At 40.4% G+C, this 19,125-nt stretch overlaps 1 protein-coding gene across 7 annotated transcripts in view; it reads right to left on the reverse strand.

Moving 5' to 3' along the window:
* Positions 1 to 19,125, reverse strand: part of SCRN1 (secernin 1) — an 82,747-nt gene that overhangs the window by 41,354 nt on the left and 22,268 nt on the right. The window contains exon 1 of one of the 7 annotated variants that reach the window (XM_041727834.1): positions 14,145 to 14,164. The exons of the other annotated variants lie outside the window; for them this stretch is intronic. The gene's annotated coding sequence lies outside the window, so the exon portion shown is untranslated. Of the gene's footprint in view, positions 1 to 14,144; positions 14,165 to 19,125 lie in introns of those variants that run through there. 7 annotated transcript variants of the gene reach the window in all.

Here is a 19,125-nt window from a genome sequence, read left to right on the forward strand (position 1 = left end):
CCTCACTTCATGCCACTCACCATTCTGCTCTCTCAACCCCAGCACACAGGCCTTTTTCCAGACCCTCTGGTCCCCCCAGGGCCTTTGCACGTGCTTCACCCTCATTCCCGATCACTCCTCTCTCTGCTCCCTATGCCAAAACCATTTTCCTAGTTACTTCTACTCCTTCACGTACAAGCTCAGACATCAAATTTATATCACTGTATTATATGCTCTCATAGAATCCCACCCTTTTCCTTTATAGCAAATCTCAATCTGAAATATTTATGTAATGATTTTCTTACCAACAATCAATATTGGTCTTTCACCCCAAAGTCTAAGCAATATGAAGCAGGGAGGGTACCAATGTATCTTTGTACACTACTGTAAACCCAGCGGGACACAAAGTCTTCGGCAGAGTAGATTTTCAAATAATTATAAACAAGTGCTCTTTTCTTCTTAAAACTGAAGCCAAGCATACCTCTGTACCTGGCTAGAATGCCCTCCCCTTAGTTTGTCCATATCCTTTAGGATCTGATTCAAAATCCCTTTCTTTTAGAACATCTTCTGTAAAGGACTCTGTCATTTTCTCAGCATCCACGAGTACTAAAACATCCAGTTTTAGGGTGATGTGCATTTGTTTCTTGTAAATGTGCCGCTTTAAATATTTCAAATAAAGATCCCTGAGGGCAAGTGCCAGGCCATCCAACTACATCAGCCCCTTTCTCAACCCCCTATTATGAGCACTCAACGAACATTATCTATTTTTTTTAAATTTTTTAAGATTTTATTTATTTATTAATGAGAGACAGAGAAAGATAGACACACAGGCAGAGGAAGAAGCAGGCTCCATGCAGGGAGCCCGACGTGGGACTCGATCCTGGGTCTCCAGGATCAGGCCCTGGGCTGAAGGTGGCGCCAAACCACTGAGCCACCCGGGCTGCCCTGAACATTATCTATTAACCCAACTATCATATTTGTGTCATCAATTATCCAATTTAGATTTGTTTTATTTTATGATCCCAAAATATAAGCAAGAAGGAAAACAATGTTCTCAGCAAAGCCACTGGATTCAAAACTCAGCTGTACCACCTACTATATACTGTGTGACCTTGAGCAAGTCACTTCACCTCTCTGGGCCTAGGTTTTCTCTTCTGCAAATGTTTGGCCCCAGCCCCTAAGTTTATTAACAGTACCAAATGACATGATGCTTGAGAACATATTTTGCAAAATGTAGAGGATACATAAGTATAAGATATTTTATTTGGGTTTTGACTGCTCAAACAGAGCAGCATCTCAACATTTCTACAAGGCAAGCCAACCAAAACCAACTCACTCATAAGTGCAATAATTATCAAATCACAGAGTCAGCAACATTCTGAGTTTGGAACCATCTTTATGAGGGACCATGTTGCTATGCCTGCATCCAGGCTGCTTCACATTAGTCTATACATGCATACCCTGGGCTGGCAGAGATTGTGAGGCGGGGAAGCCCAGAGCTCTGAAAACAATTCCTCCCCCACTCCTGGCTCAGAAAAATCTCCCCACCCCCTTTGGTGAGAAAGAAAAAGCAGGAAGATAAACTCCAGTGCCTTCTCCCATTATCCTTTCCTATTTCCATAAAAACTCCATTATCTTCAGACTTGAGGTGTAGGAGGTGATAAACCAAGACTCTGTATGTGGAAGAAACATCTAGAATAATAAGATAAAATGCACTAATAGTGAGTTCCTAGAATCTGAGGGTGGGAAGAATTGCTGGCTGAGACAGATAAAGTGAAAATCCAGAAGACAAGTTGGAGAAAGGGCACATTCACCTGCGTTTGTATGCCTCATATATGTGTTATGACTTCCCTTCGTTCTCCATCACTGGGTCATTTCAAAAGTGCTGGTGTCTCATCTATGAGCAGAACCTTACTTTATTTGGTCCTTAAAAATACTAGCAATCCACTAGTCTTACATTTATGAGACATATCCATAGAAAATAAATTAAACTTGCAGGGTTTTTGACTAGCACCTTTTCTATTTTTCAGCCAGGACATCCACTTGGTTAGCAAGTCCTATGAATCACATGACCATGACATGGATGTAGGCAATAGAAGCCCAGGGCTATATGGGCCCAGAGAGGCTGACTTTTCCACTGAATCTTGCGAAAGACTGGGAATACCAGAAGGGAGTAGAATTGTAATGTCTGTTTTTTTAATGCTAAATGAACCAGGAAACTGTGTAACACATCCAATAGCAAACTAGCCAAGGATAATTGTCCACTCATTTCTCCTGGATCACCATTCTAGACACTGACTAGCCTCAGAATGGACCTAGCTGAATCCTTTCCTATTCTCTAGATCAGTGCTATCCAAAAGAACTTTCTACATTGATGGAAGTATTCTATCTCCACTGTCCAATATGGTGGCCATCAGCCTCATGTGGCAATTAAAGTATAGTTAGTGTAATTAAGGACCTAAATTTTTATTACAAACTTAAATTAGTTTAAATTTAAATAGCCACACATGGCTAGTAGGAATGTTATTGGACAGAGCAGCATTACAAATTCCCAATAAACCCAAAAATGAAGATTTTCTCATGAAGCCTTCCAATAATCCCCGAAGAGCTTCTTTGTGAAGCCTTCCACATATTTTTTTTTAATTTTTATTTATTTATGATAGTCACAGAGAGAGAGAGAGAGAGGCAGAGACATAGGCAGAGGGAGAAGCAGGCTCCATGCACCGGGAGCCTGATGTGGGATTCGATCCCGGGTCTCCAGGATCGCGCCCTGGGCCAAAGGCAAGCGCCAAACCACTGCGCCACCCAGGGATCCCCTTCCACATATTTTAAAGACAAAATATGCTACCATCCATATAAACTGGATTAGCAAAGAGGAGATAGTACTTCCAAAAAGCTGAAAACAAATGTTAGGAAGTAGCTACTAACTCACTGGGTGGACTGAGTTTAAACAATTTCTCCAAAAGCTTAAGGTAATCATAGCCCTGGACACCAATTCCACTTCCCTTGATGTGAGTCTCATACTCCTAACCCTCAATACACTATGAGCATGTTCCCCCTCATCGGTGCCTGGAAATCTTGTGGGTATCTCTCCAGTCAATTCCACTCTTTACCTCCTAAATGAACTTTTGAGACCTTCACTTCTCTCCAACTACCTCCTCTAAGCAGATATCTCAGCTCCTCCTACACAAAGAAGAGATGATCGGGGAGGGAGACTGTTTCAGAGACGTGTAAGCAGCTCTGACCCTGAGGCTGGAGGAACGGCAGGGAGCCAATAAATCAGAAAGCCAGGGCAGCTGTGGCCAGAGAGAATGGGGAAGACGCTGGACAAGCAGCTAGACAGGCCGGTCCACATTAAACCTTGCTGACCACAGCAAAGATTTTAGTGTCTATGCCATGATAGACATGGATGTCTATCCCAATGGAGGCTTTTAAGCCATGTGTTAGGTAGGAAGTGGAGCCAGTGCTCCCAAACAACTTTTCAAAGAAGTTGGCTGTGATGGAGAAGAGCTAGCTCATTAGATATAAATGAAGGGATCAACAAGTAAGTCTATATCTATGTATCTATCCTAAGGAATGATCAGGAACACTGACAAGTCTTATGCACAAAAATGCTCATCACGGTGGTATTTATAAAGGTGGAAAACTGAAACTTAATTGTCCAGCATCAGGAAATTGCTTAAAAATTCATGCTACATTGATGCTATAAAAGCATTAAAAATGTTTGTGAAGAATTTTTAATTGCACAGAGAAATGGCTGAGGAGGAAGATCCAAAATAAATTACTCTAATTATGTAAAAATACATATAGAAAAGACTAGAAGGAAATGCGCCCAAAATATTAACAGCGGTAGCCTGACCACTGAATTTTTCCTAATTTCTTCATATCTTCTTTTAATTTCCGATTGCCCTACAAGTATTTGTACTTACATAAACACAAGAATGATTTTTTTTAAATAAGCCTAATGGATAGTACCAATTTGGAAATTGTATTTTTTTATTATTTTTTAAGGTTTATTTATTTGAGAGAGAGAGAGAGAGATCAGGGGGATGGGCTGAGGGAGACCAGAGAGAGAATCCTCCAGCAGACTCCCTGCTATGCATGGACCCTGACTTGGGACTCAATCCCTGAGATTATGACCTGAGCTGAAATCAAAAGTTGAACACTCAACCAACTGAGTCAGCCAGGCCCCTGGAATTTTAAAGAAAACACTTTGCTCTACTTTCTACATCCCGACACATCTAAAATTTCAAAACTAGAAAATTCTTATGAGTTACAGTTAGGATGACATTTTTTTATGGAGGTATAATTAACATACATTAAATTAGCTTCAGGTGCACAACAAAATGATCCAATATTTGGATACACTGCAAAATGATCAGTCTAATAAGTCTAGTCAGTGTCTATCACCACAGTTACAGAATTTTTTTGCTTGTGATGAGAACTTTTAAGATCTACTCCCTTAACAAGTTTCAGATATGTAATACAGTATCATTAACTATAGTTGCTGTCCCTGACATCCCCAGGACTTATTTAATATTTTTTTAAACTGTAAGTTTGTTGTCTTTTGGCCACCTTCAGCCATTTTGTCCATCCTTCATTCCCAAGGATGAATATTTTTTATTATTCAGCATTATTATACTTATTCTGATACTTTCTTCTCCTTTTTTCTACAGCTTGCCTAATTCAGAGTTGCTCAAGGAGTACACAAATTTTCATTACTATTATTCACACAAATAGTGGGCAGGCCTCTTACAGTGTTGTCTCCTCGGTTAAGGTGAAAGGAAAAACAGGCCCTTAAGAAAGCCAATTCTCTGCTGACTCTGAGATGAAATGTTTCTGAAAGTGATTCAGGAAACTCCATTTTGTTCCTATTATCTGTCAACATACTAGTTAACATACCAGTTACATTACAAAAGAAAAAAAATCTGACAAGTTGACTCATCTACATACTGTATAAAACATGCATTTTAAAATCTTTGCAAGAGATCTATAAACCATTAAATTGGCCATGCATGACACCAGAAACTAAGATTTTTTTCCTCCTCCTCCCTCAATAACTTTATATAATATATATATATATATATATATATATATATATATATATATATGATGTGATATTATCCTTCACAAAGAAAAGTAAGCTAAAATTCAATGCACTCCCAATCACACATGCTAATACAGAAATTTACTGCATGGGGGCACCAGAGTGGCTCAGTGACTGAGCTTCTGTCTGCCTTTGGCTCAAGGTCGTGACCCTGGGGGTCCTGGGAGGGAGTCCCGCCTCAGGCTCCCATTGCAGAGCCTGCTTCTCCCTCTGCCTGTGTCTCTGCCTTTCTCTCTGTATCTCTCATGAATAAATAAATAAAATCTTAAAAAAAAAAAAAGAAAGAAAGAAATCTGTATGAAAAAGTGTTGTTTATTTGGCTTTGGAAAACACAGTACGACTATTTGATAATGGATTCTATCATAATACTCTCTACTTAAACCAATGGACAGAACTCACTTAGAAGCAAAGCCATGATCAAAGCCTTTTTAAAAAACTTGCTTGTTTTGGGAGCACCTGGCTGGTTCTGTCTCTTGAGTGGCTGCCTTTTGCTTGGGTCATGATCTCAGGGTCCAGCCATGAGTCAGGCTTCTTGCTCCCTACAGGGAGCCTGATGTGGGACTCGGTCCCAGGACCCCAGGATCTCGACCTAAGCCAAAGGCAGATGCTCAACTACTGAGCCACCCACCCAGGTGCCCCCCAAACTTGCTTGTTTTGATTTGTAAGCCATTTTTGGAGTCATGGGGACCCAAGGAGGCGATGGGGGGCAGCACTACATCCCAGGCCTGAATAGCTAAAGCTATTCCAGGAATAGCTTGGTGTAGCTAAAACTGTGTTTTCCAAACTGTATGTTGTGGCCCTTTTGAGGGTTACAAAATCAATTTAGTGCATGGGATCAGTGTTTTGAATGGGCAAGCATTTTTTTTAAATAAAAGAATGTATGCATCACACTTAAGAAGGTTAAGTGTTGTTCCAAGGAACTTTAAGTTCGGGTATAGATACACACAAAGTGTGTGTATGCCCTGGGTTGAGATACAACATTTCTCTTACTGTGGGCCTCAAGCAAAAATCTTTAAAAGCAACAGCTTCAAGGGTAGGTCTACCGAATAAGGCTTCTTTGTGATAAATACCAATTAGGATTCTTGCCAAGTTAGCGATAAACTGGATAGTTCCAATTAATGAAACACTCTAATTCAACTCCCATAGATGGTTAAACTGACAGGCATTTCCTGAGATGTACTCAGTAAGAATATTTTAAAGTACATTTATCTGTAATCTGTACTGTGTATTTTCTCAAACTGGATTATTTTTCTTGCTCCATGATGCTGGAAGATTTAGGGCTGGGATAAGGATGGGAGTTGCAATTATTAAAACATCAGGTGGCCGGTACTATTTGGGGGCAGGGGGCAGGGAGGAATCAGATTATTCATTAGCTGTAATGGTGAGAAAAAAACAGCTAGTACTTTCCTTCTCCCAGCCCCTGCCTCCAGCACTTGTCTGTATAAACCACCCATCTGCTTTTAGATGAGCCCTGTCCAGGAGAAATTTCTGCAATAATGAAAATGTTCTGTGTCTGTGCTGTCCAATATGATGGCCACTGGCCACATGGGGCTACTGAGTACTTGAAATATGGCTAGTGCACATCCGGAGCTGAATTTTTAATTAATTTAAACCTAAATAGTGCTTATTATACTAAGTGAAATAAACCAATCACACCAAAGCAAATACTGTATAATCTCACCTGTAGGAGGCTTCTGGAGTAGTCAATTCATACATAGAGACAGGAAGTAGAAAGGTGGCTGCCAGCGGCTGGGAGGAAGGGGCCTGGGGAGTTAAGGGGGGGCAGGGGGGGGCGGATACACTTTCAGCTTTGCAGACCAAAAAAGTTCTGGAGATCGGATGCACAAGGCGAGTACACTTAACACGACTAAACTGTGCACTTAAAAAGTGATGTTAGGATGATAAATCTATGTTATGTAGATTTTACCAAAAAATCTTTTAATTCTACAGCCACATATGGCTAGAGGCGGTGGTACCGCAACCCCACAGCATTAGGGCAGGTGCCGCCGCTGGGGTGAAGTCCCCCAAGCTGGTCCTAACCACCACTGTCCTCCCTAGCAGACTTTCAGGAGTCACGGCTCCTCGTGGGGACAAGATGCTGGAGCGTCCCTGGGGTCCCCCCGCAAGGGGGCTGCACCCCACCCCCTGGCTGTGCAGGCATGCAGGGCTGGGGCACCGCAGCCCTGTAGCTAGGAGACCACTCGCAGAATGTCTAGACAGGAGGGAGGAAGCCGCAAGCGAGAACCGGTCTTTGTCCTGAGTCCTGGAAGCTATTATTGAAGTGCATGAATGGTCAGGCCCCGCAGGCCGGGCGGGGGCCTAACTGCCCTGCCCTTTTATGTCAGGGAAGCTCCAGAGTATCCCTCATCCGTCATCTGACCCAGCAAGAGGAAAGCCTTAAACTGCCTGAGAGGAAGAAAAGGACCGTCTCTACAAGCTATAGGCTTACTAACTGTCTCACAAGGGATGGTGACAAAGTGCCTTTACTTGCACACAAAATGCAAGCCAGAGGTCCGGGGAGGCTTCCTGGCGCTGCAAGCTCCCAGCTTTACTGAGAGGGCTGGGTGAGCTGAAATCCAGTGTCTGTGAATCACCAGCTTCCAGAAAAGCCAAGAAGACATTATTTTATTGCATTATTTTATTTATTGATAAGTTCCTTTAATTATTGATATTCCTGCCGAAGTGAAAACAGAACAAATGAAAGTCACTTATGAATTGGTTTCTTTGTCATGTGCCTATTGGTGGAATAGTAAGGAATCAATAGAGTGTTTGGGAAAGGAATTGTCTCACTTGGAACTGGATGTAAATGCTAACCAGAACCGACGAAAGGCTCATCAAGCCATGCCTCAAAGAAAGAAAATCCTACTGTTTTGTTGAAAGCTCAGGATAGTAGAGCATCAGGCTTTGGGAGTCCACAGCCAGGGAACTGCAGTTTCGAATACTCAATGCCTTGAACGAGGAACTATTTAACGGAAGAAAGACCACATAGGGCAGTAAGTGAGCAAGCAGGCTGTGGAGTCAAAGTAAGTTGGAATCTCAGAGCCCTGCCACGTTTCCACGAGAGGATAATGACAGGGCTGTGGAGAGGCTAAAATGAGTTGAAGCTTGCAAATACTTACAAAATGCTCAGAATGCCATCTGGGACACAGTGAGGACTCAGTCCTCAGGAGGATGAGGAAAGGTACGCAAGGAGCGTGGTTCCTTTGTCAGGGTCTGATCTGTTCAGACTTCAGAAACTGGCTTTTTCCCTTGAAGTATCTAAACGCTCTGTCACTTCTTGAAGATCTGGTCTGTTGTCACTTGATGTCTTGGCCTTTTCTCTAATTTCAGGGGCAACACCTTCCTGGGACAGTTAATTGCCCCAGTCATCAGCCCCAACCTTCAGATGATGTACCTCTGAGCAGCATGAGGTGGGAAGGGGGTGGCAGGCTTGGTTCAGGGTGTTGTCCTAGGTCATGTTTTTTAAAATCTGAATTGGCAGCTGACATTTTTAAATCTAAAGATTTTTCATAGATATTCAGATCCTTGACTTCCGAAAACTCAAAACATCTGGCAACACTGGGTGCACATTCCTGCAAGATATCAAGACAGGAGCTGAGCAGGGGCTCTTCCCCACATTCCCCTTCACCTGCTGACACTGAGGACAATATAGTGGCACCTAGCATCACCCTAGGGCTGGTGCTTTTTTTCTTTCTTTTTTCAATGTTGAGTCAATTGTACTCATTTACATTGCCTACTTGGCCCTGTAGCCCAGTGTATACAGAGGCAAGAGAATGATAGGCTTCAAGACAAGCAGACCTTTGTTCATATCTGACTCTACCCACCAACTGTAAGACACAGGCAGGTCATGAACTCTCTGCACCAGAGTTTCCACAGGTGAAAATGGAACTAATCCCCCAAGCACACCACAGCACTTGCATTTATATGAGAGCATGTGGAAAACCAGGCCCTGCGGCTGTATACAGTGGACAACCAATAAATGTTTACTTTCCTCTTTCTTACTCACTGGTGATGGTTTGCCACCATTACACCAATCCCTCCTATGGCTCCTTCACCCTTTCTCACCAACAGTTTACACCTGGCACAGCAGACACATGGTCCAAAGTGTAACTAAAATGCCCATAAAGAATCAAACTGGAGTGATAGTGCCTCCAGATCTTAACTATCAGTTTACAGAGAATGCAGATGACACCACTGGGAGGCAATGAGGAAAGCCTAGACTAGGAGAAATTATAGGGTAAATCTGATTTCTTCAACAACAAGAACTGAAAGGAAAAAGAGATTAAGAGACAAAGTTACTTAAGAGATACATCAGCACTGAATGGAATTTATTTGGATCCCGATTTAAATAAATGATATAAAAACTTTATAAAACATTTGGAGAAATGTGAATACTGATTGAATATTTGAAGACATTAAGGAATTCTTGTTTTAGATACTATGCCATTGTGGTTATGTCTGAAAAAGAGCCCATATCTTTTAGAGATACATACTGGAATATTTCCATGTGAAAAGATATACTGAAAGTAATCCAGGGTAGAAAGAAAGGGTGACAGTTCAGATGAGACAAGGTTGGTTATGTAATAAAGATGGCTGAGGTTGGGTAATGGGCGCGCAGTGGTTTACTATACTGTTCTCTTTACTTTGGTATATGCTTATAATTTTCCATAATAAATAACATTTTAAAGCAAAGCGCATGGATGGCTCAGTTGGTTAAGTAACCAACTCTTCATTTTGGCTCAGGTCCTGATCTGAGGGTTGTGAGATCGGGCCCTGAGTTGGGCTCTACTCAGCAGGGTGTCTGTGAGAGATTCTCTCCCTCTCCCTGTGCCCTCGCCCTGACAGCACATGTGCTTTCTCTCTCTTCCTCTAAACTTAAAAAATAAATCCTTAAAAAAAAAATAAAGCAGAGCACATGAGGAGATGTTCAAAATTCTTTTGAGGCTAGAAATAGCACTGGACTGATCTAATACAAGGAATGTTTTCTTCGAGTTATACTTGTAACTTGTCTAGGGCTCAGATACCTCTTTGAGGAAGGATTATTGGGGCAGGAGGATGGAGAGAGACCTTAGTTTGTCTTGTATGTTTATGCAATGGGGGAAACGTCCTCAAGTTTCAAAATGCCTGTCTCTCTGCTCATCAGACTATAAGTCCCATGAAGGCAAGAACTCTTACATAAGCCCTGTTTCCCTGGCATCTAGCACACAGACTGGCACATAATAAGACCTCAATAAATGTTTGTTGAATAAATAAAGGGGAAGGAACATATCTACTTTACCTTTAAAGAGAGAAAGAGAGCAGGAAAATCTAATTTTGCCAAGGTGTTCCCATGCTGTGGTTTAATTCATGGTATTTATATTTGATCATGCATCAAAGTCATCTGGGGAGTTTCTTAAAATGGCAGATTCCTAGACACACCCTCCTTGTTGATTCTATTCAGTAGATGTAGGCTGAGATCACAGGAAGCTATTTCTAACAAATGCCCAGGTGATTCTGACGCAGCCAGTTCAGACTGGTGTGCAATACCCATGAGTGCAGGTTGTTTAACCTCTTTGCTCCTCAAAAGCATTATTCATTTTTTCTGCCTGGCTGTTTGTGGAAACATTCAGCACACATACAACAATACAATAACTGCCCCTCCAAGGCATCCCCCAGCCTCAAAGGCCATCAACTTTCTGCTTCTCGTTTCCCAAATTTATTTTTAAGAAACCATTTAATTTTAATTGACTGTTGCTGAATTCAGCAACAGTTTGGCAGCAATACTCTCTGCTGAAGGTGGGTGAAATCCATCCCTGGTTGACTTGAGAGAGCAGGGTTTTCTTTTCCCTACTAGGACAAGTAGAAGTGTAGGAGCCTATGCTTTCTTGGTCTCTAGACTTAACACAGGGAAATGAGGGTACATGATAATCAGGAAGATATGAATTGTTAATGGTTATTTCAATGTTTTGCATTTTTTACCACTTTAAAGAAACGAAGTTTCATCCAACTCTTTAAAAATGCCTTTTAAAAAAAGCGTTCATTTAACAGATGCAAGATTGGCAACTATTGACTTCTCTACCTTGGATAGAAAGTGAGAATATGAGTCAGAAAAGAAGAGTTAAATATCATTTCAAGTAGCTGAATATTTCTAAACCAGCAAGACAGTTAAGAAATATCCTCTGCATGCTTTTTTCTTAATGATTGAAATGACTACAAACTTGTTTGTTACTCATTTCAAAAATACTGCAATAAATGTTATTAGCTAGAAGAAATGAGTGCCTATTTAAAATTATAAAACCAGGGTACCTGGGTAGCTTAGTCAGTTGAGGGTCCAACTCTTGGTTTCAGATCAGGTCATGATCTCAGGGTCATGAGATCCAGCCCCACATTGGGCTCCACCCTGGGTATAGAGTCTGCTTGAGATTCTTTCTCTCAGAGTGCCTGCGTGGTGCAGCCAGTTGGGCACTGGACTCTTGGTTTCACCTCAGGTCGTGATCTCAGGGTTGTGGGATCAGGCCCCAAGTTGGGATCTGCAATGGGCATGGAAACTCTCTCTCCCTCTGCCTCTCCCCACCCACCCTGTTCTCACTCTCTCTCAAAATAAATAAATAAATCTCTAAAAAAAGATTCTCGGGCAGCCCCGATGGCGCAGCGGTTTAGCGCCGCCTGTAGCCCAGGGCATGATCCTGGAGTCCTGGGATCAAGTCCCGCGTTGGGCTCCCTGCATGGAGCCTGCTTCTCCCCCTGCCTGTGTCTCTGCGCCTCTCTCTCTCGCTCTGTATCTCTCATGAGTAAATATAATATTAAAAAATAAATAAATAAAAAATAAATTAAAAAAGATTCTCTGCCTTTGCCCTCCACACCCCTGCTCATGCACACAAATACTCGCTCTCTCAAAAAAAAAGTTTTAAATAAATAAATTGAATTAAATAACTAAAATTTCAGGTAATTAACAACTATTCAACTTCATCATAACCCCTAATAATTTAATGGGCCACTGCTGCTTCATTCACCTCCCCCAAAATACAGCCATTTAGATGGTAAGAATCAAAAAAACAAAACAAACACATAATATGTAATTGGCTATCTATACATATGGAAAGCTGGAAAATATATAAATACACAGAATCAAGCTGGTGAAATTAAAAGAGGTCACACAAATTAAATATAGTATCATTCAAATTATGTATTATCTAAATAGATGATGCAAAAATATCATAAGGAAATGCAACAAAATTTTTAAAGAGTCATAGTATCTCTGGGTTGTAGAATCACAATTTCTTAACCTCCATGTATTCGGGCATTTTCAAATTTCCCACAGGAAAGTACAGAATTTGTAGTGAGAATATTTTTTAAAAAAAGAAAATTAAGAGTTGCAATCACAATCTATTTTCCTAACTCATTTCAGGTAATAAATATGGTCTTACAACAAGGTAGAGACCCGGGAATTGGGGTGAACCGTATAACTCAGTCATGGCAAATGAACTCATTTTACCTTTGGGAAAAATCTGATTCTGCCTTATTTGCAATAAATGGTCACAATGAGAAATATGAATAAAGCAAAACGTCTAACTGAATGATTCATGTGACAAACTAATAACTAAGGAAATGTAGAGCTTTCTAGATATAGTCAAATGGAATGTTGTCCATTAATCTGCATTTATACATAGGATAAGTGGTGAAAGGTCACATCACAAAAGTATTCTTCAAATCACTCCAGAACTTCTCTATAATGCAAAATATTCTAATACGATGTTTCCCAACTTATAAATGTCAAAAAATTTTCACGGAAACCTCCACATAAGAGTCATTATAGTTGGCTGGGAAATACATAATGAATATATGTTATGAATTTGGTAACCCTTCCAATGGATTTGTATATACTAAATGGCAAGGGAATCCTTATATATTTGAAAAACAGTAGTGTAAATATATATGGCTCATGTGAATTCAAGGACCATCTGCAAAAATCCCACCACACCCAGCAGTCTGTCCATCACTCTGGGGTATTTAAAATATGGTATCATTTACAAGAAAACTCAGGCTGCAAGATTGGTGACTATTATGATTCCTCTGCCTTGGATAGAAAGTGAGAATCTGAGTAAAAAAAAAATAATAAGAGCCCTATTAGGGATTTCAGAGTGAAGGAAAGAGGAGAGGGGCACCTGGGTGGCTCATGTTTGAACGTCTGCCTTTGACTCAAGTCGTGATCCCAGGGTCCTGGGATTGAGTCCCACATCAGGCTCCCTGTAAGGAGTCTGCTTCTCCCTCTGCCTATGTCCCTACCTCTCTGTCTCTCATAAATAAATAAATTAAAATCTTAAAAAAAAAGGAAGAGGAGAAATTAGTTGAATGGCATCCGTTTCTCATGGATATGACAATTTTTTTTTAATTTTAGGAAAGAGGCAAAATTAATTTCCCACTCAAGCTTGCCAAATTAGAAAAATATAGTCACCTCCAGTTCATTGTAAGGAAGATGTTTTCTTCCTTCCATGTATTCATGGCAGGTTGGAAGACATTTTCCATCTTTCATAGTAACATAAAAAACAAGTGACTTGCATAATGATATAAGTTAGACTGTGCAGTTAAATTAATCTCTCTGGTACAGCTCCTCTACTTACTAATTCTTCATTTATACAGTGAGCCATGATGTCCATTCACCATACTATGTCCATACTATGGGGATTAAACGAGGTAATACATGTAGTGTACACAGAATAGAGAAACATTCAAGGTTTGCTCCTTTTGTTCTTAAAAATTTGTTCTTAAAAAACAAAGTTCTTGAAGCATAATGGTAATGGAGATGAAGAAGAAGAATGTGTTTGAGATAGGCAGGTGTGTGGTTAGCTGCCAAAAGCATTCTCTGTGAGAAAGATCTAGAAGCTACTAAGCAAACCACATCTAGGATCCTTTCATTTCCTTCTGTTCTCATTTCTGACATTGCTGCCATTGTGTCCACTAATTTGGCAAGGTTGCTTTTAATTACGACCTTCCTATTCCCACCATCTGTTTTCTTCTTCCATCTAAATAATGCATTGTCTATTCTGGTCTTTTCCCATTAATGTGATTTGATATGTACCTGTTAACTCTGCAAACTGGGATTTCAAAAACTCTTCTCAGTCATTCTTAAAATGGTGATTTACACTGTGCCTGTGAAAAATTGGCTAAATATTCATTTCCTACAGAAGGAAAAAAAGTAGTAAGATTTAAATCTTGCTGGTAACCAGAGAATTACTTTATCACATCTAGCAAAATTTGACCTAAAAACTACATTGTAAGTATCCATTAATGCCAGAGCTATTTGCTGTGTTTTACTATTAGAAAATATATCCCATTTTACTATCAACAGAAACTTGTGTTCATATATGTGAATATATGCATGTATATATGTATATACATATATATGTATACACATACATTTATGTAAACATAAGTATATACAAAAAAAAAAAAAGAGAGAGAAAAGAACCTTAAAGGATTTATGGATTAATATCTAACTGAGGGACACCTGGGTGGCTCAGTGGTTGAACGTGCCTGCCTTTAGCTCAGGGTGTGATCCTGAAATCCCAGGATCAAGTCCCACATCAGGCTCCCTGCAGGAAGCCTGCTTCTCCCTCTGCCTATGTCTCTGCCACTCTCTCTGTGTCTCTCCTGAATAAATAAAATCTTAAAATATATATATATATATATAATGAGAATTGGCATGCAGGTAAGGATGGGATACAGAGATAGAAGCTTTAAATTTTACTTTACCTAGTTATGTCATTTTAAATTTATAGCAAGCTCACATTACTTTACTGGGTTTTTAATTATTTAAAAAATCTGATTCCTTTAGTGTTTAAGAAAGACATTTCATTTAATTCTTTCAGGTCACTAGGGCACTTCTAAGTGCAATTTAAAAATACACTAAGGTTTTACTTTGAGAGGAGAAAAAGATATTCAGAAGAGCCTCTGATCACTACATTATTTAATCAGAATTTTTAAGAAGTCAGATGAATTACCAATTTGTATTTTGAGCCCCTAGCCACCTGCAAGCACCTTGTTCAACCCAAGGGAAAAATAAAACTAAAACGAGATTTTCAAGGTCTTTATCACCTAGAAGAGGTGCTCATGAACACAACCAAGAGAGAAGGGCAGCAACCCAACTTAAAATAATGACTAGAAATGCTTATAGGAGCTTTCTAAGATATGTAACTCACTTCAGGGGAGTATATTAAGCCCTGGGAGAGTTAGACTAAATATATAACTATCAAGAACAGAAGAAGGAGGAACATTAACCTTCTCAAGTTCCCTCTCTCTGTTTCAAGTGAGGCTCAAGCTGGTCAGCCCTTAGCACCTTCCCCTCCCAAGCACCCTGACTTAGTAACCTGACATTCCATCCAGTTCAGTTCACCACCGTCCCAGGCTGGGCTAATGATGTGGGAAGCTTCTAAAGGAGGGTGTGATTAATGCCTACATCACTCTTGCCTTCTTGGATGGCAGGTTGCTCCCTTGTCCCAAAGGGAATGGGACATGTGATCTTAGGCATCCCTTCCACTACAAGAGCTTTGTAATCATCCTTATGGATTGCTGAGAAGATCGTTCCATATGAGGCCCAGCCTGGGAGTACGAATGACAGTGAGGGTAGAAGAGACACAGAATGATGGAAAAGGATCTGCCTATTCCTGGTACAGGGCAGGAACAAAGTGCTCAAGGGTTGTGGCCAATCTACCTCAGAGACAGAGCAAGTACATATCCTACTTCACCCCTGGTAACTGCCTTTTACATTTCTTAGCTCTTCCATTCATTTGTTTCCTAAGTTCAGCTGAACTCTAAAAATTTGGCAAAGGGCAGCCCAGGTGGCTCAGTGGTTTAGCGCTGCCTTCAGCCCAGGGCATGATCCCAGAGACCCAGGACTGAGTCCCACGTCCGGCTCTCTGCATGGATCCTGCTTCTCCCTCTGCCTATGTCTCTGCCTCTCTCTCTCTCTCTCTCTCTCTCATGAATAAATTTAAAAAATATGCTTAAAAAATAAAATAAGAATTTGGCCTCTTGAAATATTTCCAGGGCCTCTCTGGACCTATGATCTAAACATGATACTGATTTATAGATTCATTTGACAGGAATACTAAAATAATCAAAATCATAAAATCTTACATTATTCCATGTAATAATGTAAAATGCATAAAATCTTACAATCTTATATATTACTATTACTATTATTGAGAGTATAAAGCATTCACTATGTGCTTAAAGCAATATATATAGATATATAATATATAAATAAATAACACACAATAATCACATCACAAAGGTAATACTATCCCCCTCCCCCCCCTTTTTTTTAGATTTTATTCATTTATTTGAGAGAGAGTGCTGACAAGGCAGGAGGAGGGGTGGAGGAAGAGGAAGAAGCAGACTCCAGGCTGAGCATGGAGCCTGACAATGGGCACGATCTCAGGACCCTGAGATCATGACCTGAGTGAAGTCAGACACTTAACTGTCTGAGCCACCCAGGCATCCCCTATTTTCTCCTTTTTAAAAATGAGAAAATTGAGATCAACAGTGGTTAAGTCTTGCCCAGAGTCATATAATAAGAAAGTAGTAGAGGAAGAACCCAGACTCCAAAATGCCCTAACCACCCTGACTCTACCTTGCCATCCAAAGGCAGGAAATGTCTCTGTTGGCATGAGATTCTAAACCCATTAGTCAAGTTTTACAGTTTTCTTTATAGGGCTTCTTCCCATTTTCTGACAAGTTTACTAGAGAGAGATGTACAAATTCTCAATGAAAAAAATTATAAGGCTTTATGGGGACCTAGGAGAAGATCTGAAGGGCAGGGAGAGATGCCTGTGCTTTGATGTAAAGATCCAAAGCTATATGGAGGTGTCAGTCTTCCCTACATTAATCCATGGGGTCACTAGGCAGCAATCAATCTTGGATACAACCTGATAAAAAATGATCCTGAAGCTCATCTAGAAAGGATTTGGGAGAAGCCAAGAAGTTTCATAAATGAAAACTAATGAGGAAAGACTTGCTCATGGTATTAAACCATGTTATGAAGTTTCAGTAATTATAACAGTTTAATACTCATGCAAGAACAGACAGATTAACAGAGCCGACACTACTGAAATATACCTATATAATATAGGAAATTAGCATATGATGAAGGTTGAATTTGAAACCAAGGTGAGGAGCACCTGGGAGGCTCAGCGGTTTTGCACCTGCCTTCAGCCCAGGGCGTGATCCTGGAGTCCCGGAATCAAGTCCCACGTCGGGCTCCCTGCACGGAGCCTGCTTTTCCCTCTGCCTACATCTCTGCTTCTCTCTTTCTGTGTGTCTCTCATGAATAAATTTTAAAAAAAGAAAAAGAAAAAAGAAACCAAGGTGAAAGGATGTATTAAACAATATATGTTGTTGGGATAATTAACTATTTAGGATGGGGAGAACAGGGGAGGAATCTGTGCAGAACTCATTCCTAATCTCCTCCCAAAATATTATTACTCAAAAATTTAAATTTTTAAAACACATATTGGTAGAACCAGAAGAAGGCTGATCTTTTGGTTGTTGTAGTCCTCCTATGCACACATGTAGAAGTAAAAGTTATCTCAGTGTGTAGTGTTGTAATAAAGTAATTTAAATTCTAATAAATCCCTGTATTTTAATATGCCATATCTCATCCCATGGAAACCACCTAGCTAGTTGGTGGACAGCCCTTGTTCGTCTCATTTTAAAAAGAAGGTGACTGAGAAGCATCTCAATGAATGATTTGCTCAAGGTCACACCTCTAATTAGAGGCAGAACCAGAGCTAAAACCCTGAATGACATCTGTTCATCTCATTTCAATGTGCTAGATATGTTTGTGAAACCAGACATCTCAGACTTGGTAGTTACTTTCCAGTGTGATTTACAGTTGTGTCCATGCTACCTTTCCACCATCTTGGTTCCTGTCCCACCACCACAACCCCTGCCAACCACAATTCCATAGATTCCAAATCTTGGATCCCCACACACTGTTTTTCCTACCTCAGGAGTCTCATAACTCAGCAGGCCCAGCACACTCCATACTCATGCTCTCCGATTACCAAGGGTCCCTGAGCACGCACTCCTGGTGGTCCTTCTCCATCCAGCTTCTATACACACCCAGTTCTGTGAACAGTACCACACATCCTAACCAACCTCCACTTTCTGTTAATGATCTAGACCAACACTGCGTAATGAAAGACAGATGCAAACCACATAACATATTTTTATGTTTTCAAATAGAGCTACCCTACAACCCAGCAATTGCACTGCTGGGGATTTACCCCAAAGATACAGATGCAGTGAAAAACAGATACCTGCACCTCAATGTTTATAGCAGCAATGTCCACAATAGCCAAACTGTGGAAGGAGCCTCGGTGTCCATCAAAAGATGAATGGATCAATAAGATGTGGTCTCTTTATACAGTGGAATATTACTCAGCCATTAGAAACGACGAATACCCACCATTTGCTTCAACATGGATGGAACTGGAGGGTATTATGCTGAGTGAAGTAAGTCAATCGGAGAAGGACAAACATTATTTGGTCTCATTCATTCGGGGAATATAAATAACAGTGAAAGAGATTAAAGGGCAAAGGAGATAAAATGAGTGGGAAATATCAGAGAAGGTGACAGAGCATGAGAGACTCCTAACTCTGGGAAATGAACAAAGGGTAGTGGAAGGGCAGGGGTGGGCAGGGGTATGGGGTGTGGGGTAAAGGGCAGGGGTGGGCAGGGGTATGGGGTGACTGGGTGACGGACACTGAGGGGGGCACTTGACAGGATGTGCACTGGGTGTTATGCTATATGTTGGCAAATTGAACTCCAATAAAAAAAATACAAAAAAATAATAATAATTTTATGTTTTCCAGGAGCCACACCTAAAAAAGAGAAACTGGTGAAACTACTGTTAATAACATATTTTATTTAAACTGAATATATCTAAAATAATAAATATATAATCAATACACAATTAATGAGATATTTTAAATTCTTTTCATATAAATATTTAAATGTGGTGTGTAGTTCACACATCTCAGTTCAGACTATCCACATT

The sequence above is a fragment of the Vulpes lagopus genome, chromosome 13 (genome assembly GCF_018345385.1).
Source record: "Vulpes lagopus strain Blue_001 chromosome 13, ASM1834538v1, whole genome shotgun sequence".
Lineage (NCBI taxonomy): Eukaryota > Metazoa > Chordata > Mammalia > Carnivora > Canidae > Vulpes > Vulpes lagopus.